The 22,878-nt window shown below is 40.5% G+C and overlaps 2 pseudogenes; both read right to left on the bottom strand.

The window, feature by feature from the left end:
- Positions 1 to 1,864: 1,864 nt before the first annotated feature.
- Positions 1,865 to 13,071, bottom strand: LOC150068375 (putative gustatory receptor PTE01 pseudogene; annotated as a pseudogene).
- Positions 13,072 to 18,961: 5,890 nt separating this feature from the next.
- Positions 18,962 to 22,440, bottom strand: LOC150068374 (olfactory receptor 7E178-like; annotated as a pseudogene).
- Positions 22,441 to 22,878: the final 438 nt, after the last annotated feature.

The following is a 22,878-nucleotide window of genomic DNA, read 5'->3' as shown; positions in this document are numbered from 1 at the left end:
ATGAGCTGCTTTTGAATCATTACCCTCAGATCTCAGCCTCCTGAGTAGCTAGGATGACAGGCATAAACCACCATCATACAGCTTTTTTTTTACCTTTAGTGTTTCCTGATTTTTAAACATTCTGAGCACATTTTATTTTGTTTATTCCAATCTTAATAAGTAAAGAAAACCCCAACTATGTGTCAAATATACCTGTAGCCCCACTATACATTATAATAAAAACAAAAAGATAAATTTTTTAAAAGTGGACAGAAACAGATCCTTTGGTTTTGGTAGCACTGGTGTTTGAACTCAGGGCTTTGTGATTTCTTGGCAAATTATGTTTTTAGTAATTTATAGATAGGATCTAGGACTTTTTAATGCACAGGTCTGGCTGAATGCTTATATCTCAGAGGCGAGCCTCTAACTGCTGCTTCATAAAAGCGAGGTGGATTATTTTATTGTTGTTTGCTTCCCTCTTTGCTTCTTTGTTTGTACCAGACCTGGAGTTTGAACTTAGGATCTGGACACTTTCCCTGAGCTTTTTTGCTCAGGGCTATTGTTCTACTTCTTGATCCATACCTTGACTTCTTGCTGTGTGGAGAGGGAGGTTGTGTATATGTGCTTAATTGGGCATAAAATTTTGATGTACTTCCCAGCTCTGGATGGCTTTGAAACAGAAATTCTCTGGTCTCTGCCTCCTGAGTAGGTAGGATTCTTGGTGTGAAGCACGGGTGCACAGTTAAAAGTGTTTTACATCAGGGAAACAATAAACATACATTATTTTTGACTTGGTTGTAAAATGAATACATAAGCTATTGCAGAAGGTTCATTGATTTACAGAACGTGTTTGAGACATATCAAATGACAATATATAATATCAGGGTGTGGCTGATCATGTATTATTATGCATTTCACTGAAATCACTGATGATAGTTTCAGTATATATAATTTAATAATAGGACTAACCTACCTTCTCTCTTCAAAACTTTTTATCTTGCCTTCTTTGTAGAAAGAGATTACAAATTAATATATCCACACCCTTGTATATTGTATATTCACACCTGTATTCTTAGCTACTCAGAGGGCAGAGGTCTGAGGATCTTGTTCAAAGCCAGCCAGGCAAAACAAAGCCCAGAGATTCTTATCTACAATTAATTCCTAGAAATCTGGAAGCACAACTGTGGCTCAAGGGTCGGGCAGTATCCTTGAGCTGAAGAGGTTAGGGACAGCACCCAGGTCCTGTGGTAGGGCAGTAACCTGAGGTGAAGTGCGGAGGGACAAGGCCCAGGCCAGAGTTCAAGCACCATGACCCCCACACCCCAAAAAAGATCCAAATTTCCTTTTCTACAAACATGAACATTGAGTATTATGACTGCATTCTCCGACAATTGTTTGTTTCCGTTCATTCCTGTACCTCTTAATGGAATTCAACTCAGGACAGTGATAGGATTTTTCTGTTGTTAAATTTTCTGGGGACTACTCAAAAGATTTACAACTTGGAATTGCACTCCTTTATATCCTATAATTAACCATACATTTTGCCAGACCTGGGGCTTGAATACAGGGTCTGGACACTGTCCTTGAGCTAGAGCTCAAGGCCACTTGAGGCACAGTACCACCTTCACCTTTTTCTGTGCATGTTGTACCGAGGAATCAAACCCGGTTCTTTGTGCTTGCTAGGCAAACACTCTACCACCAAAACTGCTGGCCCCAATTAGCCATATTTTAGATGCTGTCCTTTGACATAATATTTGGAACCATTGTTTACCAGAAGACAAGGCTAAAATCTATTATTTTGGACATCCTTTTTTATTTTTTTACCCCTCCACAGATGTTAGTGAGTCGATTGGGAGATTTGAATCAATTATTCTGATTCTGAGTTCTACAAATCAGGGTCCATGATGGTAGGAAATCCCTTCACCAGCCTGTCCTCAAAATCCCCAACACCATATGACACTGCAGCTAGAAATCCTCAATGTCCACTTATATAGAATCCATTCTGTGATATTTTTTACTTTTTAAAGATTTTATTGACATTGTTTTCTACATCATATTTCAAATGCCGTGTTAAACAAAAAGTATTCAAGAAGGAAATCTCTATATACAATCACTAACATTTACATAGAACATGATTCAAATTAAGTTGCATCATTGTATGCCATAGATACCCATTAATATATGTACTAAAATATTATGTCTATAGAGTATATAGCCCATCAAAGATTTTTAAGTCTATGTAGTTACATTTGTACAAGTCTCTCTTTAGTTCCCTTGCCCATTTAGTTATTGCTTTCTTTGGTTTTGCGGAGGACTAGTTTCTTGAGTTCCCTCTAGATACTGGATATTAAGCATTTGCCTGATGTATTATTGGTAATACACTTCATGATAAATTATACAAGACACTTGGCATGCACATGCAGTTCAAGCAAAGTCTGCTACACTCAGGACAGAATCACAAAGGCTCAACCTGTGAGCATCTGATCACATAAAACATTATTTATCAAAATGAAGTCCAGGAAATGAAAACAAGAGGTTCATTTTCTTTGTTATTTTTACTTTCTTTTCCTTTTGCCTTGTTTCTTTGTTTATCTCTATTTAGGAATGTAAGGGGACACAGAAATGAAGAGAAGAGGGTGAACAAATGGAGCAGTGAAACTCACTACATAGTATGTTGAAATTGAATTTAAAAACTTATAGGAGATGATGGGAAGAAAAAACTGGGAGAGAGTAAAGGAAAGAATTACATTGTCCAGAATGAATTCCACTCTTCACCAGACTTATATAATGGTAGCCCATTTTCATAACACCTCTAAAATAACAAAAGGCATTGGGCGAAAAATTAAGGTACTAGGTTATGATTTTAAAATTAACTCAAACTCAAAGAGCAGGACAAGATAGCTGGATGCCAATTAGAATGTTCTGAATTCAAAGACTGTCCAATAGTATTGAGGTAAAATATATATATTACAAAATTCATCACTCAATCCTTGCAACATTCTTTGTTGGGCCTACCATCTGTAGACATTCATCTTTCTTTACAAACTAACAATTTTTTACTCTATTTTTATTGTAATAAGTAAAAGGGTTACATGATATTTGCCCGATAGAAGGTGCATTAATTCACATACATTGATACCCTTTCACATGTCTTGGTACCCGTTTCCCTCCCCCCCCACACCACCCACCCGTCTTGGTTTTCCCCCCTTCCCTATCAAATTTCAAATATCCAAATCAAATAAATTCAATATATTAGATAACAAAGTGAGATACTATACCAATATGAGATAACAAGGGACAGCAAAGGAGATGAGAAACAACATAGTACATTAAGGACAACAATCATTCATTATATGGCTTTTATTTCACTATCCTGGAGGTCCATTTAATTATCTTCACATTATATGTCCTTATGTATCAAGATTTTGCTCTATTGCAAATCTCTACTAGTAGAGCCCAAGGTTTCTACTGATTATGATTAATGAGGGAAACCATTGAGCCTAAGTTCCTTTGAGTCTGGCTTACTTCACTTAATATGATTTTTTCTAAGTCTTTCCATTTCCTAACAAATGGGGCGATGTCATTCTTTCTGACAGCAGCATAGAATTCCATTGTGTACAAATACCACAACTTCTTGATCCACTCATCAACTGAGGGACGTCTAGGTTGGTTCCATATCTTTGCTATGGTGAATAGTGCTGCAATGAACATTGTTGTGCTAGTGGGTTTAGTATGTCTTTGTTTCTGGATGGTTGGGTAAATGCCAAGTAGTGGAATTGCTGCATCATAGGGGAGTTCTATGTTTAGCCTTTTGAGGCACTGCCACACTGCTTTCCATAGTGGTTGGACGAGTTTGCACTCCCACCAACAGTATAGTAGTGATCCCTCCTGGCCACATCCCCTCCAGCATCTGTTGTCATTCGTTTTCCTAATCCTGGCCATTCTAGCTGGAGTGAGGTGGAATCTTAGAGTTGTTTTGATTTGCATTTCTTTTATGACCAGGGATGTTGAGCATTTCTTCATGTGTCTATAGGCCATTTTTGTTTCTTCTTCAGAGAAGACTCTCTTTAAGTCTTTGGCCCATTTTTAATGGGATGGTTGTTACTTTGGAGGTTAGTTTTGGAGTGATTCAATTTTTTGAGTTGTTGATATATTTTAGATATGAGGCCTTTGTCCGTTGTTTGGTTGGTGAAGATCTTCTCCCACTCTGTAGGCTTCCTTATTAGTTTACTAGCTACGTCCTCTGCCCTACAAAAGCTCTGCAGTTTACTGCAGTCCCACTTATCCAGCCTTTCTCTGATTTGTTGTGATTCTTGGTCCTTATTAAGAAAGTTTCGACCTGTGCCAAGGAGGCCTAGTGTATCTCCTATTCCTTCCTGTAGATTTTTCAGTGTGTCAGCTTTTACCTCCAGGTCTTTGATCCATTTGGAGTTAATTCTAGTGCAAGGTGACAAAGAAGGATCCAGCTTTAGTTTTCTGCAGATGCTTAACCAGTTCTGCCAGCACAACTTGGTGAAGAGGCTGTCTTTCTTCCATTCTATTTCTTTGGCTCACTTGTCAAAGATTAGGTGGCCATAGGTCTGTGGTTTAATATCTGGGTCCTCAGTTCTATTCCATTGGTCTTCAGGCCTGTTCCTGTGCCAGTACCAAGCTGTTTTGAGGATTATAGCTCTGTAATAGGGTCTAAAGTTTGGAATTGAAATTCCCCAGCGCTGTTCTTTCTGCTAAGAAGTGTTTTTGCTATACGGGGTCTTTTATTATTCCGTATGAAATTTTGGATTGCCTCTTCTATTTCTTTAAAGAATGACATTGGGATGTTGATCGGTATTGCATTGAATTTGTAGATAGCTCTTGGCAAGATTGTCATTTTCACAATGTTGATTCTTCCAATCCAGGAGCATGGGAGGTTTTTCCATTTCCTTAGTTCTGCTTTAATTTCCTTTTTTACGGTTTTGAAGTTTTCGTCAAAAAGGTCCTTTACATTCTTAGTTAAGCTAATTCCTAGGTTCTTTATTTTCTTTGAGGCTATTGTGAAAGGAGTTTCTTTCCTGATTATTGCCTCGTTCCTCTCACTGTTGGCATAAAGGAAGGCAGTTGATTTCTGAGGGTTGATTTTATAGCCTGCTTCTCTTCCAAAGCTTTGGATCAGCTCAAGGAGCTTGGGAGTAGAGTCTATAGGATTCTTTAAATACAGAATCATGTCATCTGCAAAGAGGGATAGTTTTATTTCCTCTTTCCCTACTTGGATCCCCTTTATGCTTGCTTCTTGCCTTATTGCACTGGCTAGGAATTCTAGTACTATGTTAAAGAGTAGTGGAGAGAGTGGGCATCCTTGTCTCATTCCTGATTTTAGAGGGAATGGCTTTATATTTTCACCATTAAGTGTAATACTAGCAGTAGGTTTCTCATACACAGCCTTTATTACATTAAGGAATGTTCCATGGATTCCTAGTTTCTCCAGAGCTTTTAACATGAAGGGGTGTTGGATCTTGTCAAATGCCTTTTCCGCGTCTATTGAGACAATCATGTGATTTTTGTCTTTGCTCCTGTTGATGTGTTGAATTATATTAATTGATTTGCGTATGTTGAACCAGCTTTGCCTCCCTGTGATGAATCCAGTTTGATCATAGTGTATAATTTTTTGATGAGTTGTTGTAGACGGTTGGCCAGGATTTTGTTGAGAAGTTTTGCATCGATGTTCATCAAAGATATAGGTGTATAGTTCTCTTTCTTTGATGAATCTCTGTCTGGTTTGGGGAGGAGGGTTATACTGGCTTCATAGAATGAGTTTGGTAAGGAACCTTCATTTTCAATTTCATTGAAGAGCTTGAGGAGTATTGGTGTGAGCTCTGCTTTGAAGACCTTATAGAATTCAGCTGTGAATCCATCTGGCCCTGGGCTTTTCTTAGGTGGAAGTTCTCTAATTGCCATTTCTATTTCAGAGCTTGAAATAGGCTTGTTGAGTTGGCTTAGTTCTTCTTGGTTCAGTGTGGGTATGTTAATATTGGCTAGGAATTCATCCATTTCATCTAGGTTCTCAAATTTGTTGGCATAAAGGTTTGAGAAGTATTCCCTCATGATATTCTGGATCTTGGTAATTTCTGTCGTGATATTACCATTTTCATCTGCGATTTTGTTTATTTCGATATGCTCTCCTATTTTTTTGTAAGATTTGCTAAGGGCTTGTCAATTTTGTTAATTCTTTCAAAGAACCAACTCCTTGTTTTGTTGATTCTTTCTATAGTTTTTTTGGATTCCAAATCATTTAATTCTGCTTTGATTTTAATAATTTGCTTTCTTCTACTGGGATTAGGGTTGGTTTGTTGCTCTTTTTCCAGGACCTTAAGGAGGGACATTAACTTGTTGGTTTGCAATTTTTCCAACTTGTTGTTGTAGGCACTCAGCGCTATAAATTTTCCTCTGAGTACTGCCTTTGCTGTGTCCCAAAGGAGTTGGTATTTTGTGTGCTCCTTACTGTTAAATTTCATAAACTGTTGGATTTCTGTTCTGATCTCTTCAATGACCCATTGGTGGTTCAACAATGTCTTGTTCAGTCTCCATGAGTTACAGGGTTTTCGTTGGTGGAGGTATGTGTTCAGTTCAAGTTTGATGCCTTTGTAGTCTGTGAGTGTGCATGGAATAATTTCTGTGTTTCTGAATCTGTCCAGGTTTGTTTTATGGCCTAAGACGTGATCTATTTTGGAAAATGTTCCATGTGCTGCGGAGAAAAACGTATATTGTGTTGTTGCTGGGTGGAATATTCTGCAGATGTCTGTTAGATCTAGTTGGTCTATATAGCTGTTCAGTTCTAAGGTTTCTCTGTTGAGTTTTTGCCTTGTTGATCTGTCCATAGGTGAGAGTGATGTGTTAAAGTCACCGACAATCACTGTATTTCGATCTATGTATGGTTTCAGTGTGAGTAAAGTTTGCTTGATGAAGTTTGGAGCTCCGGGATTGGGTGTGTAAATATTTAGGATCGTTATGTCTTCCTGGAGGAAAGATCCCTTTAGTAGTATGTAGTAACCTTCTTTGTCTTTTCTTACTAATTTTGGTTTGAAGTCTATTTTATCTGATATGAGGATGGCAACTCGAGCCTGTTTATGGGGGCCGTTAGCTTGATAGAGTTTATTCCAACCTTTCACTTTCAAAAGATGCTTGTCTTTTTGGGTAAGATGTGTCTCTTGAAGACAGCAGAACGATGGCTCTTGCTTTTTGATCCAACTAGACAGCCTATGCCGTTTAATTGGAGAGTTGAGTCCACTGATATTGAGAGTTAGGATTGAGAGATATTTATTAGGTCCTACCATTTTTAAAGGGTTTTATTTGGGCCTGTGTCTTGACAGTTCTTGTGGTCCTTAGGTGGTATGCTGTTTAGGTGCCATTTCTTTCCCTATATTGCCTTTATTTTGGATTTCTTTGCATAGAATATCTTGCAGAATTCTCTGTAGTGTTGGTTTTGTTGTGACATATTGTTGCAGCTTTTCCCTGGAATGGAATGTTTTTATTGTTCCCTCAGTTATGAATGAGAGCTTAGCTGGGTACAGTATTCTTGGTTGGTAGTTGTTTGACTTAAGGGCATGACATATATGCTTCCAGTCACTTCTTGCTTGCATCGTCTCTGCTGAGTAATCTGGGGTGATTCTGATTGGTTTTCCTTTATAGGTTACTGAACCCTTTTCCCTGGCTGCCTTTAGGATCCTTTTTTTGGTTTCTACTGATCCAGTTCGGATTACAGTGTGGCGGTGAGATGTTCTTTTCTGGTCAGGTCTGTTTGGGGTTCTAAAAGCTTCTTGTATCTGGATGGGTCTGCCCTTCTGGATATTTGGGAAATTCTCTGAGATGATTCCCTGAAGTATATTTCCAATACCAGTGACCTCTTTCTCCAGACCCTCCTCAATACCAATTAGCCTTAAATTAGGCTTCCTAATTGTACTTGGACCTCCTGAAGTGCTCTCTCATTTTTCCTAGATTTGGATTGACTCATTTTCTGTTCTTTCTCTATAATAACTAAATTATCTTCAGCCCCGGAAATTCTCTCCTCTGCATTGTCTAACCTGCTATCAAAGCTATCTACTTTATTTTTCATCTCCCTTGCTACTAATTGCTCATTTTTGATGCCTTGCATCTCTTCTTTTAGATCATGTATGGATTTCTTTAGCTCCTTGATTTCCATTTGAGTGGTTAGCTCAGTATCTTTATTTTCTTTGAACATTTGCTGGAGTTCGGTCACCTTTTTATTTGTGGATTCTATGAATTCATCCGTCTTTCTTTGAGCAGCCTTTATTATGGCTTTCTTTATGGCTCCTTCTTTTTCACTTATCACCTTGTTTATGGTTTCCTCTTGGTCAGCTATGGCTTCCTCCCTTATCTCTTTCTTTATATTTTCACATTTTTCATTAATGATGTTTATCAATTGCATTTGTACAGCACTTGGAAGACTCTCCTCTAGGCTTGCCAGTGACTGTTCCATTGGCTGTTTACATTGGGTGGGGGAGGTGGGAAGTGTTGTTTCTTGATTTGACATTTTTCTTGAGTTTCTTGTTCTGCCCATTTGAAAATGGGAGCAAGATTAATACTAAACACGATTATAGTTTTTCAGATATAACCAACCTAGACCTCTGTAGCTGGCAGACTCTAGATGTTCACGAGTTTTGATTGGTGTTATCACTCTTTCTTTTCGTGCAGTTACCCACTAGTCTAATTTTTCACTGATAAGCAATTTATGTTCAAAACACTAAGCCTCTCAATCCAATCTCTATTGCCTTTCAGTCCCTCTGAGCCTAGAGGATAATTAAACACCTAGATATACAATGTTGCTCAACAGCCATCAAGTGTAGATCCATGCAGTATAAGGGTTGAAAGAGGAGCAGAGGTCCAGAGATAGAAAAATAGAATGAGAGAGGTCAGGGGGTAAGTAGGGAGAGTATTTGGAAAGTATTAGAATAAAAGTTATGTGTTGCTGCGTGACTAGCTCTTAGCCCAACCAGTGGCCTCACTGTGGACCATGGGATGGATCTGCGAGCTTCTGTCTGAGCGTGCTTGGCGGACGTTTTCCTGTGCTGCTTCCAGGGGCAGCCCCAAGCCAAGGGTCTGGGGATTGAGAGTTTCAGGCCCTCTCAGCAGGACCAGCAGGAGGCCCCTCTGTTCTCAGGGGCGGGGCCCAGCTGGGGGCATGGGCTCCAAGGGCGGAGCCGTGCCTTTTTGGTTCTCAGAAGGGGAGCTTGGCTGCTGGTTGGCCTTCAGATCCCTGCTGTGTTTCCACTGCTTTGTCAGAGTCTGTGACTGTGGGGGCGGCCCTTGGTGGTGTCTTGCTCAGTGTTTCCAGCCGGCGGATGCCCCGCTCGAGAATTGAGGGGGGCAGATGGTGGCTCCTATTTACCCGCACCCCCTACCCAGTTTTGTAAGGCAGGGTCTCAAAGCCCTCCACTCTCCAGATCCAGTGGCCTGGGTGAGGAGCCTGGTGGGTGGGTGGGAGTTGGGGCAGCCCCGCCTCCCTTGGTGGGGTACTGGGACTTATGGGTAGCCCGCCTGTCAATCTCCAGTCAATGGCCTGAGGGAGGGGGCTGTTAAGGGGAGGGACAGGATTCTAAATTCCTTGCCCCCCTGCTCCCGCCAGTCTTTCTTGGGCGGGGTGTTGGGGTCTGAGTTAAGTTCTATTGCTTGGCACCTGCTCCGCTTTCCCGATGTGATTGGGGACGTGCTGTATTACTCACGCCTCTGCGGGTGTTCCACGGTGGTGGGGAGTCTTTCACTCCCCTCATGTCTCCCCTGCTGCCTGTGTTCTGCGTCTGGGTCCCGCTGCTTGCTGTCTGGTTCTGCGTCTGGGTTCCGCTGCTTCCGCCGTTCGCTGGCCCGGTTCTGTGCTGGTTTCTGCAGCCGTTGGGCTCTCAGCCTGGCGTCCTCCACTGCCGCTGCTTTTCGTGGATTAGAGCCCGTGCCCGCCCCCGCTTTCCCCGCGTGGAGCCGGTTTCAGCTCAAGCCACTTTCCGCAGCTTGGTCTGGTGGGGCTTTCTGTGGCTTTGGGCGAGAGGTGGGGGAGGGGTCCTCGCGTTCCGAATTCTTTGAGAAAGTTGGATGTGAGCTTTATCTGGATTTCTTTTCCTGTTTGAGTCCTTCTCCGTTGCTTTTTGAGTTTGTTGTCATGGATTTCTTTAGAAAGTTGGCTCGTGGGACTCCCTGGTTCTCTCTTTTTGTCAGAGAAAGCTAAGCAGCGTCCCTATTGTCTCGGCGCCATCTTCCTTCCCACAAACTAACAATTTTAACATTACAAAGATCTATTCTTCCTTAAGGAATCCATCCTGACATAGCCAGAATGGTTTTCCACTGCTAATGTATGGTACTAATTGAACTAGACGCATACAGTATTCAGACAGGTAGAATTTACAGGACTACATGCTGAAGTTTCTTGCTTCTGTCAAAACCACATACCAAATAAACTTCCTACCTCCTGGTGTCAGCTCCTGGTTTGTACAACCTGCTCAGGGCACTTTTGAGGTCCCTGTTCCTCAGGCTGTAGATGAAGGGGTTCAGGAAAGGAGTGTACATTGCTGAGAACACAGCGCTGCCCCTGGGAGAATGTGACACATCTGACTCAAAGTAGACACCAAATGCTGTCCCAAAGAATAAGTAGACCACGGACAGGTGAGAGCCACATGTAGAGAAGGCTTTGTACTTCCTGCTTGAGGATGACATTCTCAGCACAGAAGAAAAAATCTTGTAGTAAGAGAAAAGGATCCCTAAGACAGGAAGGAAAGTGTATATGGTAACAATAATGTATTTAAATAAATTATTAGTGAGTGTGTGCTTACAGGAAAGATCCAGGACATGAGAAGGGTCACAGAAGAAACAGGATTTCCACTTCCTTGAAATCGGTCATCTGTAATGCCATCCACACATGCAGCTGTCCTCCCAAGAAACTGGCAACAAATGACAACAGAACTAAGGAGACACAGAGATGAGGGTTCAAGATAAGAGGGTAATTCACAGGGTGACAGATGGCCACAAAACGGTCATAGGGCATGACAGTAAGAAGCAAAACATCTGTGTTTCCAAATAAAATGAAAAGAGACATCTCGATCAGGCAGACACAGTAAGGGATAACCCTGCTGTGATTCTGCAGGTTCACCAGCACCTTGGGCACGGTGGTAGAGATGAAGCAGATGTCAGCCAAGGACAGGTTGGAGAGTAAGAAGTACATCGGAGTTTGGAGATGGGGGTCAGAGGTGACAGCCAGGATGATGAGCAGATTTCTGGACACAGTGATCAGTTACATGGACAAGAAGATCCCAAAGAGCATGGGTTGTAGCTCACAGTCATCTGAGAGTCCCAGGAGATAAAATTCTGAGATGTGTGTTAGATTACACAGCTCCGCATTGATTGCAGACCTTGGATAAAAAAAAGAGAGAGAGAAAGAACAACACGTAATGAAGAAGTCAGAATTCCACAATCATTCTGAACTCAAATATGCACAGTTTATGACAACATTCTGTCCAACACTTTTCAGTTGTCACAAACCCTATCATCCTAGATTTTTTTTCTTTCTCATTGATTCCCTTTCATGTATTCATTTTAGATACTCAACTGTGTTAGGACTATAATGTCTGATCACAGAAAATACAGCTTATTCTTTATTACAGGCTAGTTCACAGCTGTGATTTTTTAATCTGTGAAATTCATTGTCATCCAATCTGCAAAGAAGCATTCCCTCATGCTTCCTTTTATTTTAAGGAAATAGTGAATGGTGCCATGATGAAAAATTCAAGTTATCCTACTTATAAACACTCTGTAAATTATACAGAACTTCATAACCTAAAACAATTTCATATAGACAGTCCAGAAACCCTCTAATGTGCCTGCATTCCCCCTGGAGATTTCATCCTTGCTTTTTTCTAATTTCCATCTTTCTTGACCTCACTCCCCTCTTTCTATCTCTCTGTGTGTCTCTCTATGTCTCTATCTGTCTGTGTGTCTGTCTGTCTCTCTCTCTCTTTCTATCTCTATCTCTGACTCTGTGTGTGTATGTGTGTGTGTGTGTGTGTGTGTGTGTGTGTGTGTGTGTGTCTGTCTGTCTGTCTCTCTGTCTGTCTGTCCTAGGATTTCGACTTTGGCCTAGGAACTGACCTTGAGACTTTCCTGCATAAAGGAGAGCTCAACCAATTGAGTAACAAACTCCACTTTTGGCTTCTTAATAGATAATTGGAGATGAGAGCTTACAGGTTTTGCTGCCCATGCTGGCTTTGAACCTCTGTCTACAGAACTCAGCGTCTTAATCCCCTAGGATTCCAAGTATGAGGACTTGGACTGAATTGTACTTTAAAAACTCTGCTGTCTCCTACATATAAATGAATCAACACATGATATGATATCTGCTTCTTTCTAAACTAATTTCAGGAATTGAGGAATTTGCTGACAGTAGCAAGGGATTCCTGAGATATAGGCAATGTTGGGTGACAATTAGTTACTGGGTTTCTTCCTTTTCAATCATCTATCTGACCTATTGTACTTCCTATACTGATTTTTTGCTATGACCACCTTTGGCTCAGTTGATGATCAGTCGATAGTCCCCTGAAGAAGAAATTAGTATTCTCTTCCTGGAAGTCAAAGAGAAATGAGACAGAGGCCCAGATTCTCACTGGGGGCCTATCAAGGCCTTTCATAAACCACATTCTAGTATTTAATATTCTATGACAATAGACAAATAGAAAGTTAGATTCACACTTATTTAATCTAATGATACACCACCAGTTCCATAAGAATTGTGTGTTCCGTCATATTATATTAGATAACAAGGTAGACTACTGGAAAACAATTAGAGATTTGAGATAAGAATAGAACAGAGTAATAACTCACATTCTTCACTACTGCTATTCCTTGGACTCGTTTAACAGGATACCGAACTGCTGGCTTGTCTTCATTATGTAGAAGCAGTCCTTGTAGTTCTTTTGCCCTTTTTGTAGGACATAAGACGGTTGACTGTATTCCAGACAAGAAGGAAAACTCTAAATCACCAGGAAGCTTGCAGAAAGCATGCTTGTACGAATAGTGTGGTACACTCACTACACACTTGGTTGCGTTGCTTCTCAGTTGGGTCATGTCCATGAAGTATAGATGAAAAGAATGTCCCATGCCTGAAGTGTATCAAAACTTCAGGTTCAATCCTCACAGTGGATCATGAATAGGACAACACAGGATAATTTCCAACTGGGGCTAATATTGCTTTGGAGATATTTAGGAAGATGACAGGGGACTGGCCAGTAATAGGATCTTCTATGATCGTGGATGCACAATTCACAGAGCTCACAATTTGGCAAACTGGTGCGAAACAAATCATCTCTAAGGACCCACTAACATGGACGAGGTGTGGTAGAGGAGATAAATGCCTAAAAGAATAGTTTTGAAGCATGTCCTTTGATAAATAAATCTGTTCTAGTTTATGCATAGATGATGAGATGAAAACTATGACTAATTATAGGCTATACAAGAAGGCAATTCTGTGTTGCAATCCCTTTGGACACTTCCCAGACAATTCATAAAGGAAATACCTAGAATATCAGTGTCTTGAATGGGGGACTAACAGGAAGGAATGGATCACAGGGAATCAGTGAACAGACAGTGGGAGAATTTGTCACAATATTCAATGTGCATGTATAAGATGAAGTGTGAATATTAATGTGGAAGTTGGGGGAGGGAGGAGGGAGAATTTGGAAGGGGTGACTCAGTTTAAGATGCATTGTACATGTGCATGAATGTGTTGATTGGAAATTTCTTTCTACAAACAAGTGAATAACAAATATCTCCAGACATGAGGCTACACTGGCGGCTCACATCTGCGATCCTAGCTACTCAAGATGCTGTGAGTGGAAGATCAGGTTTTTAAGCCAGCATGCACAGGAAAGTCTGTGAGACTCTGATCGCCAATAAACTACTCAGCAAGGCTGGAAGTGGCACTGTGGCTCAAGGAGTGGAGAACTGGACTTGAGCCACAAAGCTCGTGGGCAGTGTCTAATCCCTGAATTCAACCACAAGGACCAGCACAAAAAATGTTAAAAACAGAATGTAACTTATGTTTAACTCTCATGAATGACTCGTGTGAAATGCAAAATTTTATTTAGAATTGTCAGTTAAATGCACGTGGTGGTATGCGATACCAGATTCCAGAAGTGACATCAGGACACGCAGAGCCTCCCCATACTTTTAAAACAATAAACGATGAGACACAATATCATATGATTTATATCAGGCCGTTTCATTTGTTTCAACCATATTCTACATACCAGTGAACCTTCTGTCATATGAGAGTTTATGTACCACTAAAGTTGGATCCTTCTTTGTCACCTTGCACTAGAATTAACTCCAAATGGATCAAAGACCTGGAGGTAAAAGCTGACACACTGAAAACTTTACAAGAAGGAATAGGAGATACACTAGGCCTCCTTGGCACAGGTCGAAACTTTCTTAATAAGGACCAAGAATCACAACAAATCAGAGAAAGGCTGGATAAGTGGGACTGCAGTAAACTGCAGAGCTTTTGTATGGCAAAGGACATACCTAGTAAACTAATCAGGAAGCCTACAGAGTAGGAGAAGATCTTCACCAACCAAACAACGGACAAAGGCCTCATATCTAAAATATATCAACAACTCAAAAAATTGAATCACTCCAAAACTAACCTCCAAAGTAACAACCATCCCATTAAAAAATGGGCCAAAGACTTAAAGAGAAACTTCTCTGAAGAAGAAAAAAAAAGGCCTATAGACACATGAATAAATGCTCAACATACCTGGTCATAAAAGAAATGCAAATCAAAACAACGCGAAGATTCCACTTCACTCCGGTTAGAATGGCCAGGATCAGGAAAACGAATAACAACAGATACTGGAGGGGATGTGGCCAGGAGGGATCACTACTACACTGTTTGTGGGAGTGCAAACTCGTTCAACCACTATGGAAAGCAGTGTGGCAGTGCCTCAAAAGGCTAAACATAGAACTCCCCTATGACCCAGCAATTCCACTACTTGACATTTACCCAACCATCCAGAAACAAGGACATACTAAACCCACTAGCACAACAATGTTCATTGCAGCACTATTCACCATAGCAAAGATATGGAACCAACCTAGACGTCCCTCAGTTGATGAGTGGATCAACAAGTTGTGGTATTTGTACAAAATGGAATTCTATGCTGCTGTCAGAAAGAATGACATCGCCTCATTTGTTAGGAAATAGAAAGACTTAGAAAAAATCATATTAAGTGAAGTAAGCCAGACTCAAAGGAACTTAGGCTCAATGGTTTCCCTCATTTGTCATAATCAGTAGAAACCTTGGGCTCTACTAGCAGAGATCTGCAATAGAGCAAAATCTTGATACATACGGACATATAATGTGAAGCTAATTGAAAGGACCTCCAGGATATTGAAACAAAAGCCATATAATGAATGATTGTTGTCCTTAATGTACTATGTTGTCTCTCATCTCCTTTGCTGTCCCTTGGTTGTCTCATATTGGTATAGTATCTCACTTTGTTATCTGATATATTGAATTTATTTGATTTGGATATTTGAAATTTGATAGGGAAGGGGGGAAAACCAAGACGGTTGTGGGGTGTGTGGGGGTGGAGGGAAATGGGTACCAAGACATGTGAAAGGGTATCAATGTATGTGAATTAATGCACCTTCTATCTGGCAAATATCATGTTACACTTTTACTAATTACAATAAAAAATATTTTAAAAAAAGAAAAAAAAGATGCATTGTACATGTGCATGAATGTGTTAATTGGAAATTTCTTTCTACAAGCAAGTGAATAACAAATATCTCCAGACATGAGGCTACACTGGCTGCTCACCTCTGAGATCCTAGCTACTCAAGATGCAGTGAGTGGAAGATCAGGTTCTTAAGCCAGTATGCACAGGAAAGTCTGTGAGACTCTGATCGCCAATAAACTACTCAGCAAGGCTGAAAGTGGAACTGTGGCTCAAGGAGTGGAGCACTGGACTTGAGCCACAAAGCTCATGGACAGTGTCTAATCCCTGAGTTCAACCTCAAGAACCAGCACAAAAAATGTTAAAAACAGAATGTAACTTATGTTTAACTCTCATGAATGACTCGTGTGAAATGCAAAATTTTATTTAGAATTGTCAGTTAAATGCACGTGGTGGTGTGCGATAGCAGATTCGAGAAGTGACATCAGGACACACAGAGCCTCCCCATACTTCTAAAACAATAAAGGATGAGACATAAATTTCATATGATTTATATCAGGCCGTTTCATTTGTTTCAACCATATTCTACATGCCAGTGAACCTTCCTTCATATGAAACTTTCTGTACCACTTTTCCTAGGAGAAATAGCAAGGAAAGGTCGTTTATTATTTTTTTTCCTGACTTACAACCAGGTACTATTGGTACATGGGTACAATCACAACTGCTAACGAGGAAGAAATCTGAGGATTTGAGTGTTGAAATCAGCCCTAGCAGGAAATCCCATAACTCTTATTTCCAACTAAACATGCACACACACACACACACACACACACACACACACACACACACGCACACACACACACACACACGCACACACACACACAGACTCAGAAGTGGGGTGTAGTTCTAGTGATAGAGCACTAGTCTTGAAGAAACAAATTCATGGATAGCAGCAAGGCCTGAGGACTGACACAAACAAATAAATAATTCTTCGCTCCCCCAAAATATGACCCTTCTTGTACTATCCAGGAGACAGAGGCTCACACTTTTAATCCTAGCTTCTCAGGAGCCTGCGGTCTGAGGATCCGGCCAAATCTTCAGATAAATAGGCCCAAGAGCTATAAAACAGATAAACACACGTGGGCATGTGGCAGGATATCTGCACAGCAATCCAGCAAGCCCTGATTTTAAATACCAGTGCAACCAAAGTCCAACAAGATCCATTTCTGTCCATTTAATTGAGATTAAATTATTCACAATGCAACCTTCACATTTAAACCAATATACAATTCAGCTTGTCTCCAGATATTCACCAGTGTATAACATTTTATACAGAAGAAAGAAAACAAACAAAAATTCCTCCACTTTCAGGACTCCTCCGTGAACTGGCCAGTAACATTTTCCTGTGCTGCTGTGTCAAGACTTAAGCTAATGACAAAAACAATTCTTAGCAGAAAGAACAGCATGGAAGGAATTTCAAAACCTTAGTCATTATTACAGAGTTATAGTGACAAAAACAGCTTGGTACTAGCACAAGAACAGGCCTGAAGACAAATGGAATAGAACTGAGGACCCAGATATTAAACCACAGACCTATGGCCAACTAAGCTTTGATAAAGGAGCCAAAAAGTAGAATGGAAGAAAGACAGACTCTTCAATGAGTGGTGCTGGCAGAACTGGTTAAGCACCTGCAGAAAACTAAAGTTGGATCCTTCTTTGTAACCCTGCACCAAGATTAACTCCAAATGGATCAAAGACCTCGAGGCAAAAACACATGCACTGAAAACTTTACAAGAAGAAATAGGAGATACACTAGGCCTCCTTGGCACAGGTCAAAACTTTACTAATAAGGACACAGAAACACAACAAATCAGAGAAAGTCTGGATAAGAGGGACTGCATTAAACTGCAGAGATTCTGTATGGCAAAGGATATAGCTAGCAAATTACCTAGAAAGCCTAGAGAGTGGGAGAAGATCTTCACTAACCATACAATGGACAAAGGCCTCATATCCAAAAGATATCAACAGCTCAAAAGATTGAATCATTCCAAAACTAACCTCCAAAGAAATAACCATCCCATCAAAAGATGGGCCAAAGTCTTAAAGAGAGTCTTCTCTGAAGAAGAAACAAAGATGGCCTATAGACACATGAAGAAATGCTCAACATCTCTGGTCATAAAAGAAATGCAAGTCAAAACAACTCTTAAGATTCCACCTCACTCACGTTAGAATGGCCATGATCAAGAAATCTACTAACAACAGATGCTGGAAGGGATGTGGCCAGGAGGGATCACTACTACACTGCTGGTTGGAGCGCAAACTCGTTAAACCACTATGGAGAGCAGTATGGCAATTCCTCAAAAGACTAAACATAGAGCTCCCCTATGACCCAGCAATTCAACTACTTGGCATTTACCCAATTGTCTACAAAAAGAGGACATAATAAATCCACTAGCACAACAATGTTCACTGCAGCACTATTTACCATGGGAAAGATATGGAACCAACCCAGATGCCCTTCAGTTGATGAGTGGATCAACAAGATGTGGTATTTATACACAACGGAATTTTATGCTGCTGTCAGAAAGAATGACATCGCCCCATTTGTAAGGAAATGGATCGACTTGGAAAAAAATCATATTAAGTGAAGTAAGCCAGAATCAAAGGAAGATAGGCTCAATGGTTTCCCTTGTTTGTCATAATCAGTAGAAACTTTGGGCTCTCCTAGCAGAGATTTACAATAGAGTAAAACCTAGTTACATAAGGTCACATAGGATGACACTAAATGAAAGAACTTCCAGGATATAGAAAGAAAGCCATACAATAAGTGATTATTTTCCTTAATGTACTATGTTATCTCTCAACTCTTTTGCTATCCTTTTGTTATCACATATTGTTACAGTATTTTACCTTGTTATCTGATATAATTTATATATGTTATTTGGTTATTTGAAATAGGTTAGGGAAGAAGGGAAAACAAGATGAGAGTCAGGGTGAGTGGAGGTAAATGGGGACCAAGACATGAGAAAATGTATCAATATGTGTGAAGTAATACACCTCTTATCTGGTGAATATAATGTAACCATTCTATTAATTATAATAAACATATATGAAAATCATAAACTCCTTCTTCATGGATCACCTTGGCCTAGCCAGCAATTTCCTTCAGTGCTACTGTGCCATGAAATATTCTAATGAAACAAGGAAATAAAAATTATGTCTGCAGAGAGGTAGGACTTAAAATTCTGGGTGTTAAATTTTCTTCCTTCTGGAAAACCATATTACAGATGGATTTCCTGCCTCCTGGGGTCAGCTCCTGGTTTGTACAATGCACTCAAGATACTTTTGAGGTCCCTGTTACTTAGGCTGTAGATGAAAGTGTTCAGGAGAGGAGTGACCACTGTGTACATCACTGAGGACACAGCACTGCCCCTTGGGGAATGTGACACAGTTGATCCAAAATAAATACCCAATGCTGTCCCAAAGAATAAACACACCACTGACAGGTGACAGCCACAGGTGGAGAAAGCTTTATACTTCCCTCCTGGTGATGGAATTCTCAGCACCGAAGAAATAATTTTATAGTAAGAGAGAAAAATGCCTGAGATTGGCAGGAGCCTAGATATGATACCAACAAAAAATTTAAATAAGTCATTTGTGAGTGAGTGCTTACAGGAAAGATCCAGGATTTGAGAAGGGTCACAGAAGAAATTTGAGATTTAAAATTCCTTCAAACCGGTTATCTGTAATGCCATCCACACGTGCACTTGTCCATTCAAGAGGCTGATAACAAGTGACAATAGAACCAAGGAGATACAGAGTCGAGGGTTCATGATGAGAGGGTAATTCAGGGGGTGACAGATGGCCACAAAGCGGTCATAGGCCATCACAGTAAGAAGCATAGCATCCATACAGCAAAAAAATGATGAAGAGACACATCTGTTTGAGGCAGGCTGCATAGGATATGGCTCTGCTGTGACTCTGCAGGTTCGTCAGCATCGTGGGGATGGTGGTGGAGATGAAGCAGATGTCATCCAAGGAGAGGATGGAGAGGAAGAAGTACATGGGGGTGTGGAGTTGGGGGTCATTGGTGATGGCCAGGATGATGAGCAGTTTTTCCAGCACAGTGATCAGGTACATGGAAAGGAGTAGTCCAAAAAGGATGGGTTGTAATTTTGGATCTTCTGAGATTCTCAGGAGAAGGAAATCTGTAACCTGGGTTAGATTTAGTGCCTCTATATCACCTCTGCAACTGCTCAAAAACAAAGCATCTTGTTAGGAAAATGAATCACATATCCAGAAATTGTCCGCTCTAAATATTTGAAACTCAAGCATACACAAGTTTGAATTTTGCACCACCTATGCAGTCCGATACACTGAGTGTTTGTGAATTGTGGCAACCCCTTACTTCTAGAATTTTCTCACTCTGAGATACCTTGGTCCTCAGGCTTTTGTCTACATGTGTGCTCAGGGACACACAGCTGTGTTGGAAAGCCAAGAACAACTGGGCTGTTAGAGCAAGAAAACTGACAGTACAGCATAGCCTTGTGTAGTGTGGGGGAGCAGGTACCAGGGAAGCAGGGGTTTGCAAGTGTTTTACACATTTATGATGCAGGTCTCTTAACTAGGAGCCTATTTTTGGAGCCAGTCCCCTGCCCTAGGCTCTTGAAATCCCTCCCTGACAGGGTGGGAGAGTGTATTGATGGTTGGCATTTACCCAACCATCCAGAAACTAGGGCATACTAAATCCACTAGCACATCAATGTTCGTTGCAGCATTATTCACCATAGCAAAGATATGGAACCAATCTAGATGTCCCTCAGTTGATGATTGGATCCACAAGATGTGGTATTTGTACACAATGGAATTCTATGCTGCTGTCAGAAAAAACTACATCGCCCCATTTGTTAGGAAATGGAAAGATTTAGAAAAAATCATATTAACTGAAGTAAGCCAGACTCAAAGGAACTTAGGCTCAATGGTTTCCCTCATTCATCATAACCAGTAGAAGCCTTGGGCTCTAATATCAAAGATTTGCAATAGAGCAAAGCCTTGATACATAAGGCCATATTGAATGAAGCTAATTGAATATACCTCTAGGAGATTGAAACAAAAGCCATATAACGAATGATTGATTCCTTAAGGTGCTATGTTATCTCTCATGTCTTTTGTTGTTTGTTTGTTATCTCATATTGTCAAAATATCTCACTTTGTTATCTAATATATTGGATACATTTCTATTTGGTTACTTGAAATTGGACAGGGAATGGGGGAAAAATAAGAGGGGGAGTGGGGCCGGGAGTTTGGCCTAGTGGTTAAAGTGCTTGCCTAGCATGCATGAAGACCCGGGTTCGATTCCTCGGTACCACATACATAGAAAAAAGCCGGAAGTGGTGCTGAGGCTCAAGTGGTAGAGCTCTAGCCTTGAGAAAAGTCCAAGGACAGTGCTCAGGCCCTGAGCTCAAGCCCAGGACTGGCAAAAAAAAAAACAGAGGGGGAGTGGGGGAGAGTGTAATGGGGACCAAGACATGTGGAAGTGTATCAATATATGTGAATTAATGCACCTTCTATCTGGCAAATATCATGTAACACTTTTATTAAATACAATGAAAATATTTTTAAAAAATTGTCTTTTGTTCATCCATATGCAACTTCAGTGCATCTTCTTTCTCTTATTCAAGGTCTGTGATTCCGTACAATGTAGACTGGATTTTGCGTTGAACTTGGTCCAAATGGTTCTATCTGCTAAGCATTTTTCAGTCTAAAACTTGTCTTTTATTATTGCATATACTACTTCAGTGAATCTGGAATAACTACGAGTTCTTTGATCTATGGTTATGGAGACGCGATTTTTCAGTTGAGCTTGGTGCAGTATGGTTCTATCTGTTAAGAATTGTTCTGTATATATGGAGTTTTTTATTCTTCCACATGCAACTTGAGTGTATCTCATCTTATTTCTTCGTTGTCTTTAATCCAGTACAATGGACATGGGATTTTTGTGTTGAATTTCATCCTGCATTTTTCTATCTACTAAGAATTCTGTCTAAACGGGGTCTTTTATTTTTCCATATTCAACTTTAGTGTATCTGCTTTCACTTATTCGAGGTCTTTGATCTGGTATAATGAAGACTGGTTTTGTGCGTTGTACTTCCTCCTGCATTGTTGTATCTGCTAAGTATTGTTCTGTCTAAGGAGGTTCTTTTATTCTTCCATATGCAACTTCAGGATATCTGATTTACTTCTTTGAGGTCCTTTCTCCAGTACAGTGTAGACTGAATTTTTCCATTCATCTTTGTCCTGTATTGTTCTATCTGCTAGGAATTGTTCTGACTAAACAGAGTTTTTTGTTCTTCACTGTGCAACTTCAGTGTACCAGCTTTCACTTAATTGAGGCCTTTGATTGAGTATAGTGGAGACTGAATTTTTGTATTCAACTTCCACCTATATTGTTGTATCTGTTAAGAATTTATCTGTCTGAGTGCAGAAAATGGCGTCGAGACAATAGGGACGCTGCCTAACTCTCTCTCACAAAAGGAGAGAACCAGTGAGTCCCACGAGTCAATTATCTAAAGAAATCCACAACAACAAACTCAAGAAGCAACGGAGAAGGACCCAAACTGGAAAAGAAATCCAGATAAAGCTCACATTCAACTTTCTCGAAGAATCCGGAATGCGAGGACCCCTCCCCCACCCCTCGATGAGGGCTCTGAGCAGCAAAAAGCGGCTGCGGGGCAGCCCCGACTGCTGCAGAAACCAGCATAGGACTGGGCCAGCGAGCCACAGAAGCAGCGGAACCCAGACACGGAACCAGAACAGCAAGCAGCTGTTAAATAATGGGTTTGCGATTTTTCCAACTTGTTGTTCAGGCACTCAGTGCTATAAATTTTCCTCTGAGTACTGCCTTTGCTGTGTCCCAAAGGAGTTGGTATTTTGTGTGCTCCTTATTGTTAAATTTCATAAACTGTTGGATTTCTGTTCTGATCTCTTCAATGACGGATTGGTGATTCAACAATGTGTTGTTTAATCTCCATGAGTTACAAGATTTTCATTGGTGGAGATGTGTTTTCACTTCTAATTTGATGCCTTTTTGGTCTGAGAGCGTGCAGGGAATAATTTCAGTGTTTCTGAATCTGACGAGGTTTGTTTTATGTCCTAAGATGTGGTCTATTTTGGAAAATGTTCCATGTGCTACTGAGAA

Source organism: Megascapheus bottae, chromosome 1, assembly GCF_031878675.1.
Source record: "Megascapheus bottae isolate mThoBot1 chromosome 1, mThoBot2.hap1, whole genome shotgun sequence".
NCBI lineage: Eukaryota > Metazoa > Chordata > Mammalia > Rodentia > Geomyidae > Megascapheus > Megascapheus bottae.
Note: the sequence above shows the minus strand (reverse complement) of the source record. Positions and strands in the feature narration are given on the sequence as shown.